General features: G+C 39.6%; 1 protein-coding gene across 5 annotated transcripts in view; it reads right to left on the reverse strand.

Annotated features, from left to right (window-relative positions):
- lingo2 (leucine rich repeat and Ig domain containing 2) overlaps positions 1 to 10,058 on the reverse strand; it is a 227,487-nt gene extending 217,429 nt beyond the window's left edge. For 2 of the 5 annotated variants that reach the window (XM_079669735.1, XM_079669730.1), the window contains exon 1: positions 7,940 to 10,058. The gene's annotated coding sequence lies outside the window, so the exon portion shown is untranslated. Of the gene's footprint in view, positions 1 to 7,295 lie in introns of all 5 variants that reach the window. The other 3 variants (XM_079669734.1, XM_079669731.1, XM_079669732.1) reach the window with 2 other exon arrangements.
- Between the last annotated feature and the right edge of the window lie 7,080 nt (positions 10,059 to 17,138).

The raw sequence follows: 17,138 nt of genomic DNA on the forward strand, positions 1-17,138 counted from the left end.
GTACGTGTTCTTAGCCTTCCCCACAGATTCCTTATAAGTAACTGTAACTAGCAAACATCCAAGCTGTACTTTGGTCCACACCAGCTGCAAGCCCAGTGCAGGCCCAGTATCCTGTAGAGAGCCTTTCATTGTGTAGCAGATAGGGTTATGGTAGCTTGTCCAATTCAAGAGACACAAGTGCTTTTGGAGAGTCTATAGTCCCCTCAGAGGCAGAGGACTTATCCGTGTACTGACATTTTCACTATTGTTGCAACAAAAAGACGACACTGACATATCTGGATTTACCTGTGAAGCATTAGAGGGGATACTGTATTGTATGTGATGACCTAACCTTTCTGGTCACCAGCCCGCCAGCTCACAGCGCAATGAATCATTTCAAACTGCTTCTTTGTGATATTTAAAGAATATATATCAAGAAACCTTGAAAATTAAGTTTGCACTAGTCTGCTGAGTCCTGGAGGGTTCATAGAGAGAAATAATTATAAAACGAGGCCACATTTTTATTAATTTGTGCGCACAAGATAATTTTTCGTTCGCACGAGAAAGTTACCGGTGCACCAAGTAGGAAGTGGAGCTCACAGGAGACAACTGTTTCATTGCAGACTGTTATGTTTATATGGGGAAATGGCAGTGCATACATTATTTGAGATATATTTCAAACTCGGACTTCATTTTAGGGACATTTCGGCCAGAGGTGTAGAACTATTTGTTTAAGCACCGGATTCGCATAACAGTAGAGTCTGTGAACCAGTCTGCCTTGATCTATGAATTCATGTCCGTGCACTCTCACAGTATCTGCTATCCAGCGACGTGCAGTCAGGGGAGGCAGGGGAGGCAGAGCCTCACCTGTCATACTCCAATGTAACGCAAAAACAACTAGAGAAAAACTAAATAGTAATAATAATAAAATGTCTCCACTGATCTATGATTTAAGTGTGATTTATGTATGATTCCAATCGCTTTTTAAAGTCAAAATCAGCAAATTGGCCGAGCTCCGCTACAACTACGGGTAGCGATGTGAAGTGAGGCAGGGACGAGCTCTGCCTCTCGTAAACCCACAGTAACTTGCTGGAGCGCGGGCACTAATTTAGCGTGGGCACTTATTTTGTGAGCGCGCTCAAGCCAGTTACTGTGGGGTGAGGTGAGGCACAGATGAGCTCTGCCTCACCTCAGAATGTGTCACCCCACAGAAATTGGCTGGAAAGCGGGTACTAAGCACATGCCTGTTACCATCTCACTGTAGGTCACCAATGTAATGTTTGTAGATCCCTTATATTAAATTTATCCTCGCCATCCATAGTCTCTAAATAACTTATTTAACGTATATATGATATTTAGGCTCGCTGGTCCCATCATATAACGGCAATGAAAAAAGCAGCAGGGGAGGCAGCCATAACCTCTGCCGCACTGAAGGGGGCGCACGTGAGCCCACAGGTTCTTGTTGCTACTGTTATTCTACGCAGAGACGGTAGACACAAACAACAAACTAGACTTTTGAAACTACAGGAAGATAAGGAGGACTTTTACAAAAAACTAATAGAGATTGTTGTCCAGAAGGAGAGCATGGACTTAATCTTCAAGTCAAGGTAAGACCACAATTGTAATGAAAATGGGATCTTACTAAGAAAGAACAATCCAATATTTAGATTTTGGGTATCCTTTAGTTGAACGGTCTGTTTAAAATGAATCGAAGCATCAGACTAAAAAAACTTTTGAAAATAACCGAATATTTTGATTCAGGTCAAAATATAATATTTGTAAATCTGACTCTGAAAGAGTCAGTGCCTCACCAGCCATGAAGCTCACCGCACGTCACTGCTGCTATCTGCACGCAGAGAGCTGTGTCTTTTACGCAGTGCCTTCACTTTGTTTACCTTGATTAGAACAGCTGAATAGAGATCGAGGCTGCTACATTTTAGCCACACACACACACACACACACACACACACACACACACACACACACACACACACACACACACACACACACACACACACACACACACACACACACACACACACACACACACACACACACACACACACACACACAAACACACACACACTGCCCGATTATTCCCCCTATTACTCGTTTTATGAAGGAGATGTCCGGTCACCATGGCGCATGATGTGTAAATAACCCAATTTGTGTTCTGTGAAACTGAAAAGGATATGACATTGTTTTTGTTATTTTCGTTGCAGTTGTATATGTCTTAAATGTAATTTAGGTCAACTTCCTGTTTAATTTAGATACTTGCTAAAAGCTGTATGCACCAGAACGAACGCTACTATCATAATATCTTCCACACCCACACACCCACACACACCCACACACACACACACACACACACACACACACACACACACACACACACACACACACACACACACACACACACACACACACACACACACACACACACACACACACACACACACACACACACACACACACACACACACACACACACACACACACACACAAATGTTTATAATGAATATTGGAAAACTTGAATGTTATACTTAAGAACACACTTAATTCATCATTGCTCTTACCCTCTACTAATACCCATCCTTTAATGTATATGAAGTTTAACAGAAACATGTACACAACAAAGATTTGAATATGTAAGCAGCCTCTCACCTTGATAAAAAAAGACACAGCATTTCTGTTATCATAAAGAGCAAACCGGTCAATACTCTACACCCTGCTTCACGGCTGAAACTGAGGCTGCAGAGAAAGGATGAAGGTGGCAAAGTCGCTGTAAGGACATCCTAAAGTGGCTGATGGAGGCAAAATACAAAATGGATGGCTCCAACATTGGCTTTGCTGAAAAAAGAACCAGTATCAATCTTTCCGTGCCATTAGGATGTAGGCAGGTTATTCTACTGTGTGAATATTTAATGATCTATAATTAGTTTTAAAGAATTGGAAAGGTCAGTAATGGCACAAAAGTGGTTTGGCTGTGTTAGCCTGTTTGTGGCTAGACTAATTGGGTAGATACAGGCAGGATTACAAAGTATGAAAAAACGTGCATATCACAAAGACAAAAAGGGAGAAAATGATGTCCCTTTTCATTGTGCAAAGAAGCTTTGTAAAACATGGCGGCAAAATGTAGCACTGGTACAACGAGATCTCCCATTACTATACAGGATTTTATTTCCTTAAGAAGGTCTATATAGTATACAGAATGTAAAACAATACTGTGTTTTATGATACTGTAGCTATTCTCAAAACCACTTTTTGTTGGCAAGTCATTTATTTGTATTGAGTAGTGCTCTGGGTGCAGGTTGTATGCTACTCTGAGAAATGCAACTGTATAGGGAGAAATGTATTTAGGGATGAAGATCAAGGTGATAACATAAGGCCTCTTAAAATTAATCTGCTGGAGGACATTTGATCTTTGTTTTTTTTTCCCTGGGGCAAAAGCCCAATTAGTTATGTTCACCTTTTCCTCTCTTCTATCACAACTGCCATACAGTGAGACATCCTCTGCCCCCTTTTCTTTGCCTGCTACGTCACCCCTGGCCCTTCCTAATGCAAGTTGTCGACACAAACAGAAAGGGACTTTTCCAAAAGGTGATACGACGTGCACTCGGCAGCTTGCCCAGGAAGGTCGAGCTGCAAAGTGACGCAGACAGCAAGGTCACTGTCAATGGGAGCCGTTTGTAGATCAGTCCTCATGCCCCAGACAGCCTCTTCCTGGTTACTATATCCCTAAAGGGCTACGCTGCCACCAGCAGTTACTTAGCACATCACATCTTCAACAGACACAGATTCTTGGTGTTCCTTTTCCTTATCTCTTTTGCCAACATTTGTCTTTTGTGTGAAGAGGAAACTTTTTTAAATTTCAGTTTAGGTTACATTCAGTGATAGTGTTTTTGCTGCCTCAAATGATGTAATGCACATGTGCACAATGAAACACAGATATGGCCTTATTATCAAACATTCAATGAAGACAGTTTTCTTAATACACTTGGCCAATAAATTGTACTAAAAAAAACAGTTTCTTCCCCTCAGCTACCGGCCTCTTAAACAAGGCCCGGCCCCCCCACTGACACTTACCTCAGCCACAACGTAGTCTCTACATGCATTACATTCATGCACACAATGTTCATACTGCTTACTGCACATATTTCTTGTTTCATATTTCATATTTCATATCCTATAATTCATTCATAGCATTCTATTTCCATGAAAATTACTGCTTTATTTTATTGCTATTTAACTATATTTTATTACGGTGTCCTTAAAGATTTGTTGTTTTGTATTTTATTTCGGCACCATGACATCAAGTCAAATTCCTCGTATGTGTGAACCTACCTGGCAATAAACCTGTTTCTGATTCTGAATAATAGGAATATAGTGAGCATAGAAGTCGTCATGTTTTTCCATAGGTGTCGCTCCAAATGTTTATTTTAATAAGTCTAAAAAAAATTGAGATAATAAATTAGTGTGAAGCATACTTTACGAAAATATAATTATTTCCCCCTCTTTAGCTGCTGTCAACCATGATGAGTAAGCATATTTCATAAATGACCCAGCTGTTGAAGCATATTGTGTTTCTCCTCATCAGGGATTCAAAGGGCTGATCAGCCACATCCGTTCACAGCTTGGTCTCCAGTTGACCAAACTCCCTTTTGAAGCCGCGTTCTTCCGTTTGTCTCAGGCAGCTGGTGTGTATGCTAGATGTGTGTCCCTTGATAGCTAGCATGACTATGTTATAGTGTTGTGACAGCAACTATCAAACATTTCTTATCCCTTAAACTGAATGTATGTGTGAGTTTAAATGTAAGAAATGTATTCCTAGTAATAATATTATCCATACTATTGAAAAATAACGTTTTAATGGGATAATTACCTTATAAATTACGTTTAAATGAAACAATGAAAGTATTATATGAACAAACAAGAAACACATTCTTTCATAACATCTATGAGACACTTTTATTGACCAAGTTAGAATCTGATATTTACAAAGTACATATTCACAACTGTATCCAAAAGGTCAGTGAGGAAAACATTTTTTAAATTTGAAACCCCAGTCTAGGATCATTGATTTTTTCTGTCTTTAATGGACAGGCTATAAATACGTTGTTCAGCTTCTGGGTACAGTTCTTGTTTTTGAGAGGTCTCTTTATGAATCTATCCTCTGAGAAGAAACTAAGTAAAAAAAAAATCCGAAGCGTTTTACAGATTGAACAGAAACGATTTGTGTAAAACTGTGCAAAGATGCCACTGCATGCAAACGATCTGTGACACTCTGGAACAAATGCAATCTAATGTCGCTCAGTTTCAAATTAACAGCTTAAAATATATATTAAACTTAAAATATGCTTAACATCTGCCATTTGTTGTGCTTATGTCAATTATTTTCTATCAATAGATAGCCAAAGGTAACATGTCATGGAATTCAACATTTGCAAATTCAGTTTCCATTACAGACAATGCAATACCTTTCCTACACGTTGTTTTATTCTATACGTTGTCATTTTGTAAAAGTAGTTCACTCGTGATAATGTATGGCATCTTTAAATAAGCTATACAAATGAGTGAGGTGCATAGAATATTCATATTCAAGACTTGACAATGTGTAGTCTTATGGTAATAATATAATTACTAAAATATAAGGCCAGATTTGCCTGTTCTTTATTTTAATAACATGTTGCTGATACTTATCAAGAAGGCACATGATTGCAAATATTAACAATACTTCGAAAAGCTTTGTGCCAGATTCTGCAGTAATACATCAAAAGCCCAGCCTCTTTGCCATCGAAGGTGTTTCCTATGATGTTCGCCCCATGTGAACATGGTGTTAATGCGTTGAATAATGAATAGGTAGTCAAGAGAAGTCCTTCCCACTGCTCCGTCCATTCTGTGATTCAGTGGATGCATTGTATCACTGAAAATGGAGGGCCTTTTGTTTCACTCCTTCGCTAACATCAGAAATGGCTGAAAAAGAGACTGCATGTATACCCGTTTCCGCCCAGAGAGAGAGAAGGGGATTTTACGCACACAGAGAGACACTCACCTGATCATACACTTTATGTATGCACACATTACATATCCTATCTGCTTATACACAGACGTATACAGGCACAGCCACACTAACGCACATACACAGTGCCTGGACCAAATCATTTACCAAATCCAAAGGGCTGAAAGAGGCAGATCCAGACACAGCATTGCTAATTCAGAGTTAAAGGAAACACAAGGAAGATCCAAGTCGGTCTTAGTGTTCTCCTTTAACCATGCTAGTCCATATCAGAGGCAATGCGTCAGCCCTGCCATGGTTAACACTCAATAAAACATCAAAAGGGATGAAGCACAGAGCTCTGGACAAATACACACCCACGCAGATACCAGATACACACAAAAACTCTCTCGCCCTCCAACGCCCTCTCTTAGACACGTACACACGCATGTTTGACGTATACGTAGTGTAGATATAGCTCATAAGACTAAATGAATACAGGCAGGCACAGCAGATAACACGTTTGCATCTCTTTCAATAGGAAGCAATTACACTAGCCCTCTTGCATGCTAAATGTGACATCAATAGACTGTTTGTGCGAGATGCAATCAAGCTATATATTCAGAAGAACAAATGGCCATTTGAGCCAACAGTCAACAGCAGACACACAAGAGCTGTCATCAACTTTCCATCAGGCTCCACTTCCCCCCAGTGGATGTTTTGCAAGAGTAGAGCCACTTCTTTTGAAAATGTTATATCCAGGAGCAAAGGCTTTCAATGGTCACTGTGCTGCATGTCACATGAGGAGGTGGCATTATGAGCATGAGGCCAGGCCAAAGTTGAGCATTGACAGCTTAGACAGGCAATTGACGGTTCAGCTCTTTTAAATATTTCAGGGAACCAACAGGATGCTCATGCAATCATAAATATTTCAACCGTTGCTTTACAAAAGGAGCAAGCCATGCAGTCGTCTGGTATTGATCAAGAGGGCAGCAGATTCACTCTGCCCAAAAACAAAAAAAGAACACACAAATGATACCTTGATCATTCTGTCTCTTTCTCCTGTCTTGCATTCCATCAGAAAGGGAACTTGGCAAACAACAGCTTTCAAAAATGATCAATAAACATAAGCAAGAAAAACAGAGATAAAGAGAAAGAGATGCATTGCTGTGCCACAATCACACAGACACACTTACTGGAACATAGAAACTGAGGGTGAAGGTATAATGTAGGGTGTTGGAGATAGTGTAATGCCGGACACAATCGGCTCTCTGTGAGTAGAGATAAAGGAGCAGCCTTTAAAATGCAGAAAGACACTCACCATTATGAATAAAATGCGGCTCCTGTATGGAAGTAATTCCCTGAGCTCAGAGATACTGGCTGTTGCAAAGACGAGGACAAACATCCACCGCAATTATGCCCCTTCCACTAGCTGCCTCCCCTGGTGATAACCGCTATGTAGCAAGGAAGCAAAGAGATGGATTGCTTTGCAGACAGGCATCTCCCCTCTCAGCAAACACACATGCATGAGTATGCAGATACACATAGAAACATTATTTTCTGCATATGGAAGTCACCTTTAAAAAAAGAAACGTACCAATTCTTATAATGTTCATGTTCTCCATAAGCCCTGAAACTTGTTATTTTATAATTAAGATATTTATCCCAACTTTGTATGAAACTGGATACAGTCAAGATTCATGCACCTTTTTCATCTCTTTCCCACTCCACTGTATCTTTCAGATCTCCTATCTGCCCGTTTCTTAAAAAAACCTGAAGGGTGCTATAATTATACAAGAGCTCAAGGATGTGCCCTTACCTTGAAATACCATCCAGAACCTTATAGTCCACAAGATAAGCTGTCTGAAGCTCGGTGCTGCTCCACAACAAAGATAAAAGGGCAAAAATCCTCCAAGTCTCTCAGAATCAGAACCCAATTCAAAGCCTTTCTTTATTAGAACTTACTTTTTTGAACAGGATGTCCTTCATTGATTCTGCAAATAATCCGTTCCACTTTACCTCCCAGGCTCAGAAGATATTCTTATGGGTTGATTGCCCCTGATATTCCACCTGGTCACGGTGAAATAATGATATGTATTCTTCTGGAAAATGCGTGTGCGAGAGAGAAAGAGGCACTCTAGGATCTCTTCTAGTGCGCACTACCAGCTCCACTGCAAGTGAATCCAGCCGGTATTCACAGATCTCCTGCTGCCTTCAGGAATGAAATTCAGCATCCGCTGTTCATCCCCACAACAAGGGGAGGGTGTCCCCCCCGGACGGAAACTTTCAGACCCCTCTCCCAAAGCTCTGAGAGTTGAAACTCGATGCCACAGAGACCTGATTATGGGTTATTTTCCTCGATATCCCCCTTCAGTGGATTTCCCCCCTTCTTTTCTTCTCCAATTTGCCAGTTAGGTAGCTCTCTCCTCTCCAGAATACGGACTCACAGAATGGATGCTGAGAAAGCAGCGGAATGAGGCGAGCCGCTTGTTCTCTCGCTCTCGCTCTGTCTCTCTCTCTCTCACCCTCCCTCGTACATGCCCCCTCCCTGCACCTCCCCTCCCTTTCATTTTCCCTCTCCTCCTCTCTGACACACACACACACACACACACACACACACACACACACACACACACACACACACACACACACACACACACACACACACACACACACACACACACACACACACACACACACACACACACACACACACACACACACACACACACACACACACACACACACACACACACACACACACACACACACACACACGAACATCTCTAGCTCATGCTATTGACAATTGCTGCCTTGCCTTTGCTAGAGATCTCAGACAGAAGGGTTCAGTGCCCATACTCCACAGAGAAACAAACAATCGTATGATAAATATGTAAAATGAAATAGGTATGAAGAAAAGGAGCAGCAACGTGGAAAGGAGCATGCGGCCAATAGGCAATCTAATCTCCTTTCTTTATCCTCGTTCCCTCATTACAATTTATTTGGAGTGAACACTGTTTTGTATCTCTGTTTTGCCGTAACTTTTGTGTCAAGTGGAGTTGGTTCAGTAGTTAATGGTTGCCAACTGTCAAGAGTGAGTGAAGAGGAAGACGGAAATAGCAAACAAGAGAGGATTTCACTGCATAGAAACCAGGACGCTACATGTGCAGTAGCAGCCACATAATTATACAATTAGCCAGTAGCTACCTAAACAAATTGCCAGAATTTCTGTTATCATTGTGTGTACATACACAGTGATTACTAGCCCAGAGGTATAGCACAAACAACAGGAAGAACAATTAGAACAAAATAAAATTCTGAAATGTTTCTGAGAAAGCCTCCCACACATACAGTATCTCACATCCCCACATGTATTTACTGAGGGACTGTTTATGGCATATTCAATTTGTCATGTCCTCAGTGCTGAATGACAACAATACATGCCATTTGCACACTGCTATGAATACCTAACATTACTAAAGTCAATTATATTGCTAAGCCTGGACTTCACGGTGCAACAAAGGTTGCTTGATTACTTGTATCTGTAACTCCTTAAACATGCATCAATTAGGATGCCCTGCAGCATGTGTACAATTTCACCTGTCAGTCATTTGTGCAACATGGACAACTACAAGAGGACTTGCAGAGTATGTTAACAACATATATGTTCCATTTTCACTCGGTCTTGATAAGAGGATGCTGACCTTGATAGTATCGAGGTAAGCGCACATCTTATCAACACCTTGTCAGCTCTGAGCAAAATGCCGAAGTGCCTTTGGCAGGGTCACTTGCAGCCCGTTTTCCATCCATCATTTACGTCTCCTCTAGGGAGTCATGTCAACAATGTCATCACGTTTATTCTAAAGAAATAAGATGATGAGTTTTGGAATCATCCCTACAACACTAGGATGTTGACCAGGAAGTCCATTATGTCTCTTTTACCATTTGCCTTTCCTCTGAGAAAACCATCTAAAGGACAACGTAGAGCAATGGCATACAACCTGCATCATCACTGGTTGCCACTAGGGGCTGTACGGGGGAAATCAATCAATCAATGGACAACCGCCATACTTTAAAAAAAAGCTATACATGTCTACAAGATACCTTTAAATAGTACTATTGATTGACAGTTATCCTATAAACCGATTAAAACTTGTTTCAAGAATTATTGTGGGATTTGACAGTTTGACAGTTATTTTGTGAAATTGGCCAGTTTGAAAAAGGTAGCTTCCCTAAATATCACTTCTATTGAATGAAACAGGCAGCATATTTATTTGTGTCTATAACTTGAACTGGTTATTCTTGAAGTCATTGAGAATTGAAAAATATTAAAAACCTTTTAGTAAAAAGGATTTATTTGTGAAAGTTAAGCATGAAAAATATTACGCTTGATCTTGGTTTGACTGCAGTGTTTACAGTAAAGTAAAAACTCTAGTGATTCAATTTAAATTATGCAATTTATTTCAATACAAAATCATAAATAATGTCCGGCTTTTGCAGTAGAGCACTCAAATATGTTAAAAAATATTTGATAAACAAAATATCAAACTATAATTTGTATGTCAACACCAAAGTATGTTGCCTGGTTGAGAGGAGGGCACAGAGGTGTTAAAGAAATACATATTGAAGTCTTACCCACAGGGGACTTTCATGTCACTATTCATTTCCTTTCCAAGCATACAGTACACGTTTCTATTATGAGAGTCCAATGACATAACGGACGGATGGCCGAATTCAAATGGCATAGGTTATCGGCTGACATTTCCTAACTGAAGAGTGATATGGTGAGCGAAAATGTTGACGAAGTGAAGTACCATTGTCTTATGTCAGGTCCACACACGCCTATACTGTAAAGGTGAAAATAAAATACTTTTCTGTGTTGATTGTTTTCCCTCAACGTTAAAAGTAATCAGAGCTGTGGAACAGATTACTCAGCTGCTTGTGACAAATCCAAATTAATATTCCACGATTAACTGACATGGAAAAGTTTGCCAAAAAAAGTCTTGAAGTGTAAAGACAGAAGAAGAGCAACATGGCTCTGCATTATCTCCGTTACATGAAGACACAACAGAAAACATCTCAACCACGTCCTCCCACGTTGGAAAATATAGGATAGCCTTTTCAGATGGTTGCAAAAAACTAAAATCAATGAACAAAATAAATACGGCTAATCTTTTTACTGCTCTTTGTATGTCACCTGCCTCCAATATCAGTTTACTATGAAAAGCAAGTGTATATACTAAAATATCCCTCTCTGTATCTCTTACTTTCTCGCCCTGTGTGGTACAGCTTGCAGATAAGCCTGGGTAAGCCCTCTGACTGAGGCGCCAACACGGACCTTCTTGAATCTCATTATCGATGGAGCAGTTTCCAACCAACTGTCCAAAGTCCAAGCCCATGTTCAACAACAGCCACAACTTGGCTTGTTCCACTGCCACTTCAACCTGGTTCGCAAACTTCTAAGTTGATCATAAAAAATGATTGATGTATCAATTTGTTTCTGTTTGTTTCCTTTAACATCAATCGTAACTTATATATTGAAATGATAGGTATTTGATCCTAAACCACAATATCTCTTTAACCTGACATTAACAATGGGTTTTAGTTACCTAAACTCAAAAGTACCTGAACCATATTATAGCTGCGATGCAATTTTATTGTTTTGACCATTCATATTATCATCACTGAATGCAATCTAAGGGTTTGGCAGAACCATTCTGTGTGGCTTAGGGTTTCCCACCCGATGTTAGAAAAATAAAAGACGGACGATGAAGAGCACAACCTTACATATTTTCTAATTGTTTGCATATTTTGGAACAAAAACCCTTAAATATAAGAGAAACTAAATGTCATCAGAACATAAAGCCATAACTGTCACGATTCTCATGTTATGTCACGTTTATAGTTTTGTAGGTTTGGGTGTTTTTGCTGTTTTCCATGTCATGTTTTCCTTTGGGTTATTGTCTGGTCCTTTCCCCTGTGTTTTCCTCTTGTCATTAGTTTCCCTGGTGTGTCTAATTGTCTGATTATGTTCACCTGGGCCCCTGTGTTTTCTCCTCCCTCCTCACCTGTGTCTTGTTGTGTGATTGAGTCTTGTGTGTATTTAAGTTCTGGGTTGTCTGTCTGTCTTGGTCAGTTCGTCTTGTTCCCTGACTAGTTCTGCGGTGAGTGTTCTGTTTTTGTCATTGTACATATATCTCATAGCCTTGAAATAAAGGAAGTTCAGTTTATATCTGCATTTGGGTCCTGCTTGTTTCACGCACCGTGACAATAACAGCTACTTGAAAATACTAAATGCTCACATTCAGTTAAGCCTAAACAGTATTAGTGTGTTGCGTTTTTTGGACAATGGATTGGGAGTAATGCAGAACAAAAAGTAACCAACAATATTTGAAATGACAGCCTATTAAAACATTTCTGGAGGAACAATGATGTAAAAGTTTTGAGACAGCCTTTACCTTGCAGTGAATGCAGTTTCCTGATGGCAGCCAGCAAGGCCCTGAGTTTCCTGAGTGTTGAGGTCATGGTTTCTTCATCTTTTTTTAAAAACAAAAAAGAGAAAATCATTTACGTGTTTAATTATATGTTGAACATCATTCTCCAGATATAACAAGATAAAACCACTACTTTGTATCTCTAATTCGAATTTAATTTGTACTTTTGGAATATTGTTAATTAAAATTAGTATTTAAATTGTGTTAACTATTTTGCTCACCATTACTAATCTCACCAGAAACTGTTGTCTGCAACGTTGCCAGAAATTGAGTTGTAACTTAAGACATTTTGACGTAGCCTTTAGAAAATATCACGTCCAGTTTATATCGTCTCCTTCCTTCAATTATAAAATAAACAAAGCCGAATTCCTTCTCCACACATTGGGCATGTTGATACATCTCATTGAGGAAGCCACCGAATCATCGTTAATCAACCTACAGTAAATTGACGTTAACTGTTTGCATCAACGTTAGCTGGTTATAAAGCCTACCCTTAAACAGCAAAGTAAACTGGGTGAAAAATCCATACGAACCACGCCATTATCCAACATAGTTTGTTGTGAACTTTACAGCCACAACCAACCTCAATAAACCTCATAACATGACATATTATTGGCCGTGTTTAGGCCATCAATTCCTCTGTAACGCCAACAGTAATTATATCAACAAAAGCCAGCATCACTGACATATGCGCTTAATTTAATTTGGACAAGACTTAATTAGCAACTAAATAACTTACTTTTGATGACTGCTCCATTACCGTAGCCTCCAATTCTGCTCCTTCACAGCTCAGAATCAAATTTTAAAAGCAAAGTTAGTAAAAAAGTGCTTTAGTGATCATCTGTCCAGTCCATCCTGCGACAACCAGTTTAAGGTAACTCCTCCGGATGTTCTGTGCGTTTTATAGACCCAATCCCAAACCACCCCCTACACCAGGGGTCGGCAACCCGCGGCCAACGGGCCGCATGCGGCCCTTTAAGCCCCCTGCTCTGGCTCCCTTGAGCTTAGACAAAAATAAGAAGGAAATAAAAAAAATAAAACAAGTATTTGTAGGACTATTTATATTTTCTTGCATGGTTGAAAATGTTTCGTATCTTGTATTTTGAGGTGATACTGTGACACATACATAAAAAACAAAACAGTTTTAATTAGGTCAACTAAAAATATGCGTCACATCCTGCTACGGTCCCGCGCGAGCGCCTTTTCTTGGAGGCGAATAACCTGACCCCCGGCTCGATGAGCGAACTATGGATAAATCAAATCAAAGAAAAGTACAGGAGGAACACAGGATTTAATTCTGTGTGGACAGAGTTATATGCTTTCACAGCAAACGATGCTGGTTTACCGGTATGTTTGATATGTGGAGAGAAGTTGTCAAAGGAGCTGCAGCCTTTACGTATCGAGGAACAACAAGGGAGAGGAAGACAGCTGACGACCTTCAGTCATAATTCAATTGGGTATGTCATTTATTTCAGAAAACACTTTTTGTTATATTCCATGGAATGCTCTTAACGTCCCGATAGCAATAAATATATTAAATGCTTTGACAATAAATACATACAACAATTAATCTCTGGAAGCCGTAGCGCTGTAAAAAGCACGACCAATCATTTGAGCCGGCCCGGCTAAAATAACTGGATGGCCTACCTGCCTGTCACCCTTCCATCTGTGCACAAAATTATCTCGTGGCCTCATTGATGATGCACGTTCGTGTGTGTTGGAGGAGGGACTCTGTAAGAAAGTCTGAAGGAAGAGGCAGATTTTTTCCGGTTGTGTATTTTCAAATTCGAGTGCACTCGAGCTGGTTTCTCCATTCTTACCTACCCTACCTTTAACTCTTTTTAGGGTGCAGCTATATGTTTTATTTATTTCAAAGTGGGCCCATTTTAATAATATTATTTTTTCCTTCAAATGTGTAGAGGACTCCCCAAGTGCTGCGTTTAATTTATTTTAAAGTAGGCCTGTGTATTATTTTTAATTCTCCTTATAGGAGTTCTTTGTTTCTTATTAGAGGTTAACAGTTTTATATAATGTAATAAATAGCCTAATAAATGCAAAAAATCTGTAGTTTTTGTCTGATATAACAATAAATACAACATTATTAGCTATCAAGCTATGAAATATGTTTTGCGGCTCCAGACAAAAAAATGTTTTGGAAAAAGGAGCAAAATGGCTCTTTTGGTCAAAAAGGTTGCAGACCCCTGCCCTACACCTACACACTACCCCGCCGTTTGCGCGTTCGCGCGGAGGGTCCGCCACACATTAAGTGCTTTTCCAAGTGGGTTATCAAGCCTTGTATATTCAATGTGCTAGCAGCAAGAGGCATAATTAGTTGGTCTTTCAACAGGATGAGTGGATTGTTTTCTTGGTGATTACCTAATCCATAACATGGGGTCCAGAACACATGGGAAAAGTTAAATGGGTTTTTTCTTCTGAAGTTCGCAAAATGTAACTCAAAAGCTTTCATTAGAGTTCCGATAATACTTGTCATTGTCTTGGCATGTCAAAGAAATGTTTAAACATACGTATGGCAGTATGAAAAGGGAAAATTGAAGCACTTATTTTTCTTTCAAAACCAATGTTCCTCAATGTGTAAGGCAATCTTTTCGATTGTAAATCTTAAGGCCCAAGCTGAGGCTGCTTATTTTTGATCAAAAATACATGAAATACTGTAAAATGACTACAATGGGTTATCAAGCCCTCAAACAGCGACTCTGCATCGGTGCTGACTCAACGCTGCGTGTGTCCGTCAGGAAACGCGCTTTTTACAAGTAGTGCCATGCAAACATCCACTGATAAATTGCGATGTTAGCAACCTCATGATAACATCATATTTTCTTAACTTAGGATCAAAGCTGTGTTTTGTCTAGAAAAGGGTAAATGTGTGCATTGTATTATAAAGTTGTGTATATTTACAGACTGTTGCAAAAACTAAGAAGCTTATCAAAATCAGGTTTAAAACTAAAAGAGCTTTACAAAAAGTGTAAATTAATTATCAGTGCTGTAGCCATACTGTGTAAATGTATTTCACCTTCCAACACTGAATGTGCCTTTCCCAAAAGATTGCCTGCCTTCAGTGGAACAATGTTCAGAAAATATCCAGCCATGATCACACTTTTTTTTTCAGTCCAAAGATGAACCAGCGTTACCCATCATGTGCTGAGCCGGGGAGCCGTATTCTTTCCAATCTCAGCGTGTTGGTCCGTGATGTCCCTGGTAATGCTTCTTCTGTTTAGTACTCTTTTTCTAAAATAATACCAGGCCAGACATCTCTTTGTAATCAGGTCATCTGGGTGTAGGTGGCATTACCTCTCATCTATACCTCCAAACACCTTCAGTCTTGTATTGAAAACCATTAGTAAAAAGGCTTTTGTTTGGATACAATATTTTATATTTAACAGTAATTAGCTCAAGAGTTTATCTGTTCCTGATTTCTTAGGTATTTGTCAAGCATTTCTTCTTTTGTAGGTCATGTGGCTAGTTGCATAGTAAGCCTAGTATTTGGAATCATTAAAGCTTTGAATTCCCACAAACTGTTGTCTGACACGTTAGCCTTGAGGTAAATTAAATGCCTCGTCTCCACCCCATTGATCAACAGCGGAATTGAAACTCTGACATGTTAAGGGAGGACTAATTAGGGGGGGGCATACCTCATTAGGCCTCATTAAAGTAAAGATCGGAAAACACCCAGCACATTCCTCTCATCCAGAAGTTTGGTCTGCCCCATATTTATGATAATAAATCCCCTGTGTAATTGATTATGAGGTAGATGTCTCTATTTTGACTTGAGTTTACCATACTGTAGCTCCAAGGAAGGATATTCTCCTCTAGTAAAGGCAGAGGGGTTTCAGAAACCTCTCAGGATATTTATTTATAGGACCTATAACTGTTAAGCTGTATAATGCTCAATGAAGGACTTGATTGGTTTGAACAAGAAGTAAAATAACAATATAATGCAACAATCTTAGAATGTAAAACAGATATGACAATATAACACAATCAAAACTTTTACCAATGCTTCAAATAAAGAAAATGCCCATTAAGTGTAATTGGGCGTATACAGAACGTGTGATTTCAAACAAGCACTTCAAACAAGAAAGACGTGATGTTATTAAAGCCAAATAATGTGGCTTTCTATCTTTAATAATATGAAAGATTAAGTTGGAGAATCTGTGCGGTACCGTCCTCCACGGATTTGGACACTGATGTAATTCAAGTAGCAACTCCATCAGAGTGGCCTAAGTGACCTAAGGTTATGTAATCATCGAGTCGAGCTTTATGCCAGAAGAGTCCCAGCGTTTTTAACAGCATTTCAGCACACCTGCGGTACACTCGGTGGCAGAGCATGTGTGGATGATAATTAGACCATTTGATAGTTTTCGAGGGGTCTGAAGGTCCGCGTGGGTTTAACCTCTATCACCTAGACACAAATTAGATGTCCATGAGATCCTGCTTAATGTACCCTAGACTCATTTAGGATGGCATTACCAGCATAAATTGAGGGTTATTGTTTGTAATTTAAATGGGAAAATGCTTTTAGAGCTGGTGCTTTGGTGAAAATACAGCCTGGCGCCAGTCATGTTTGGCCGAACAACAACCGCATTCAAATATCTCGTTTTACAGTCTGTGCAGAATAGAATGATTTAATTTATGCTTGCTGGCAGCCTTTG

This window comes from Notothenia rossii (assembly GCF_949606895.1).
Source record: "Notothenia rossii genome assembly, chromosome: 3".
NCBI classification, from domain to species: Eukaryota; Metazoa; Chordata; class Actinopteri; order Perciformes; family Nototheniidae; genus Notothenia; species Notothenia rossii.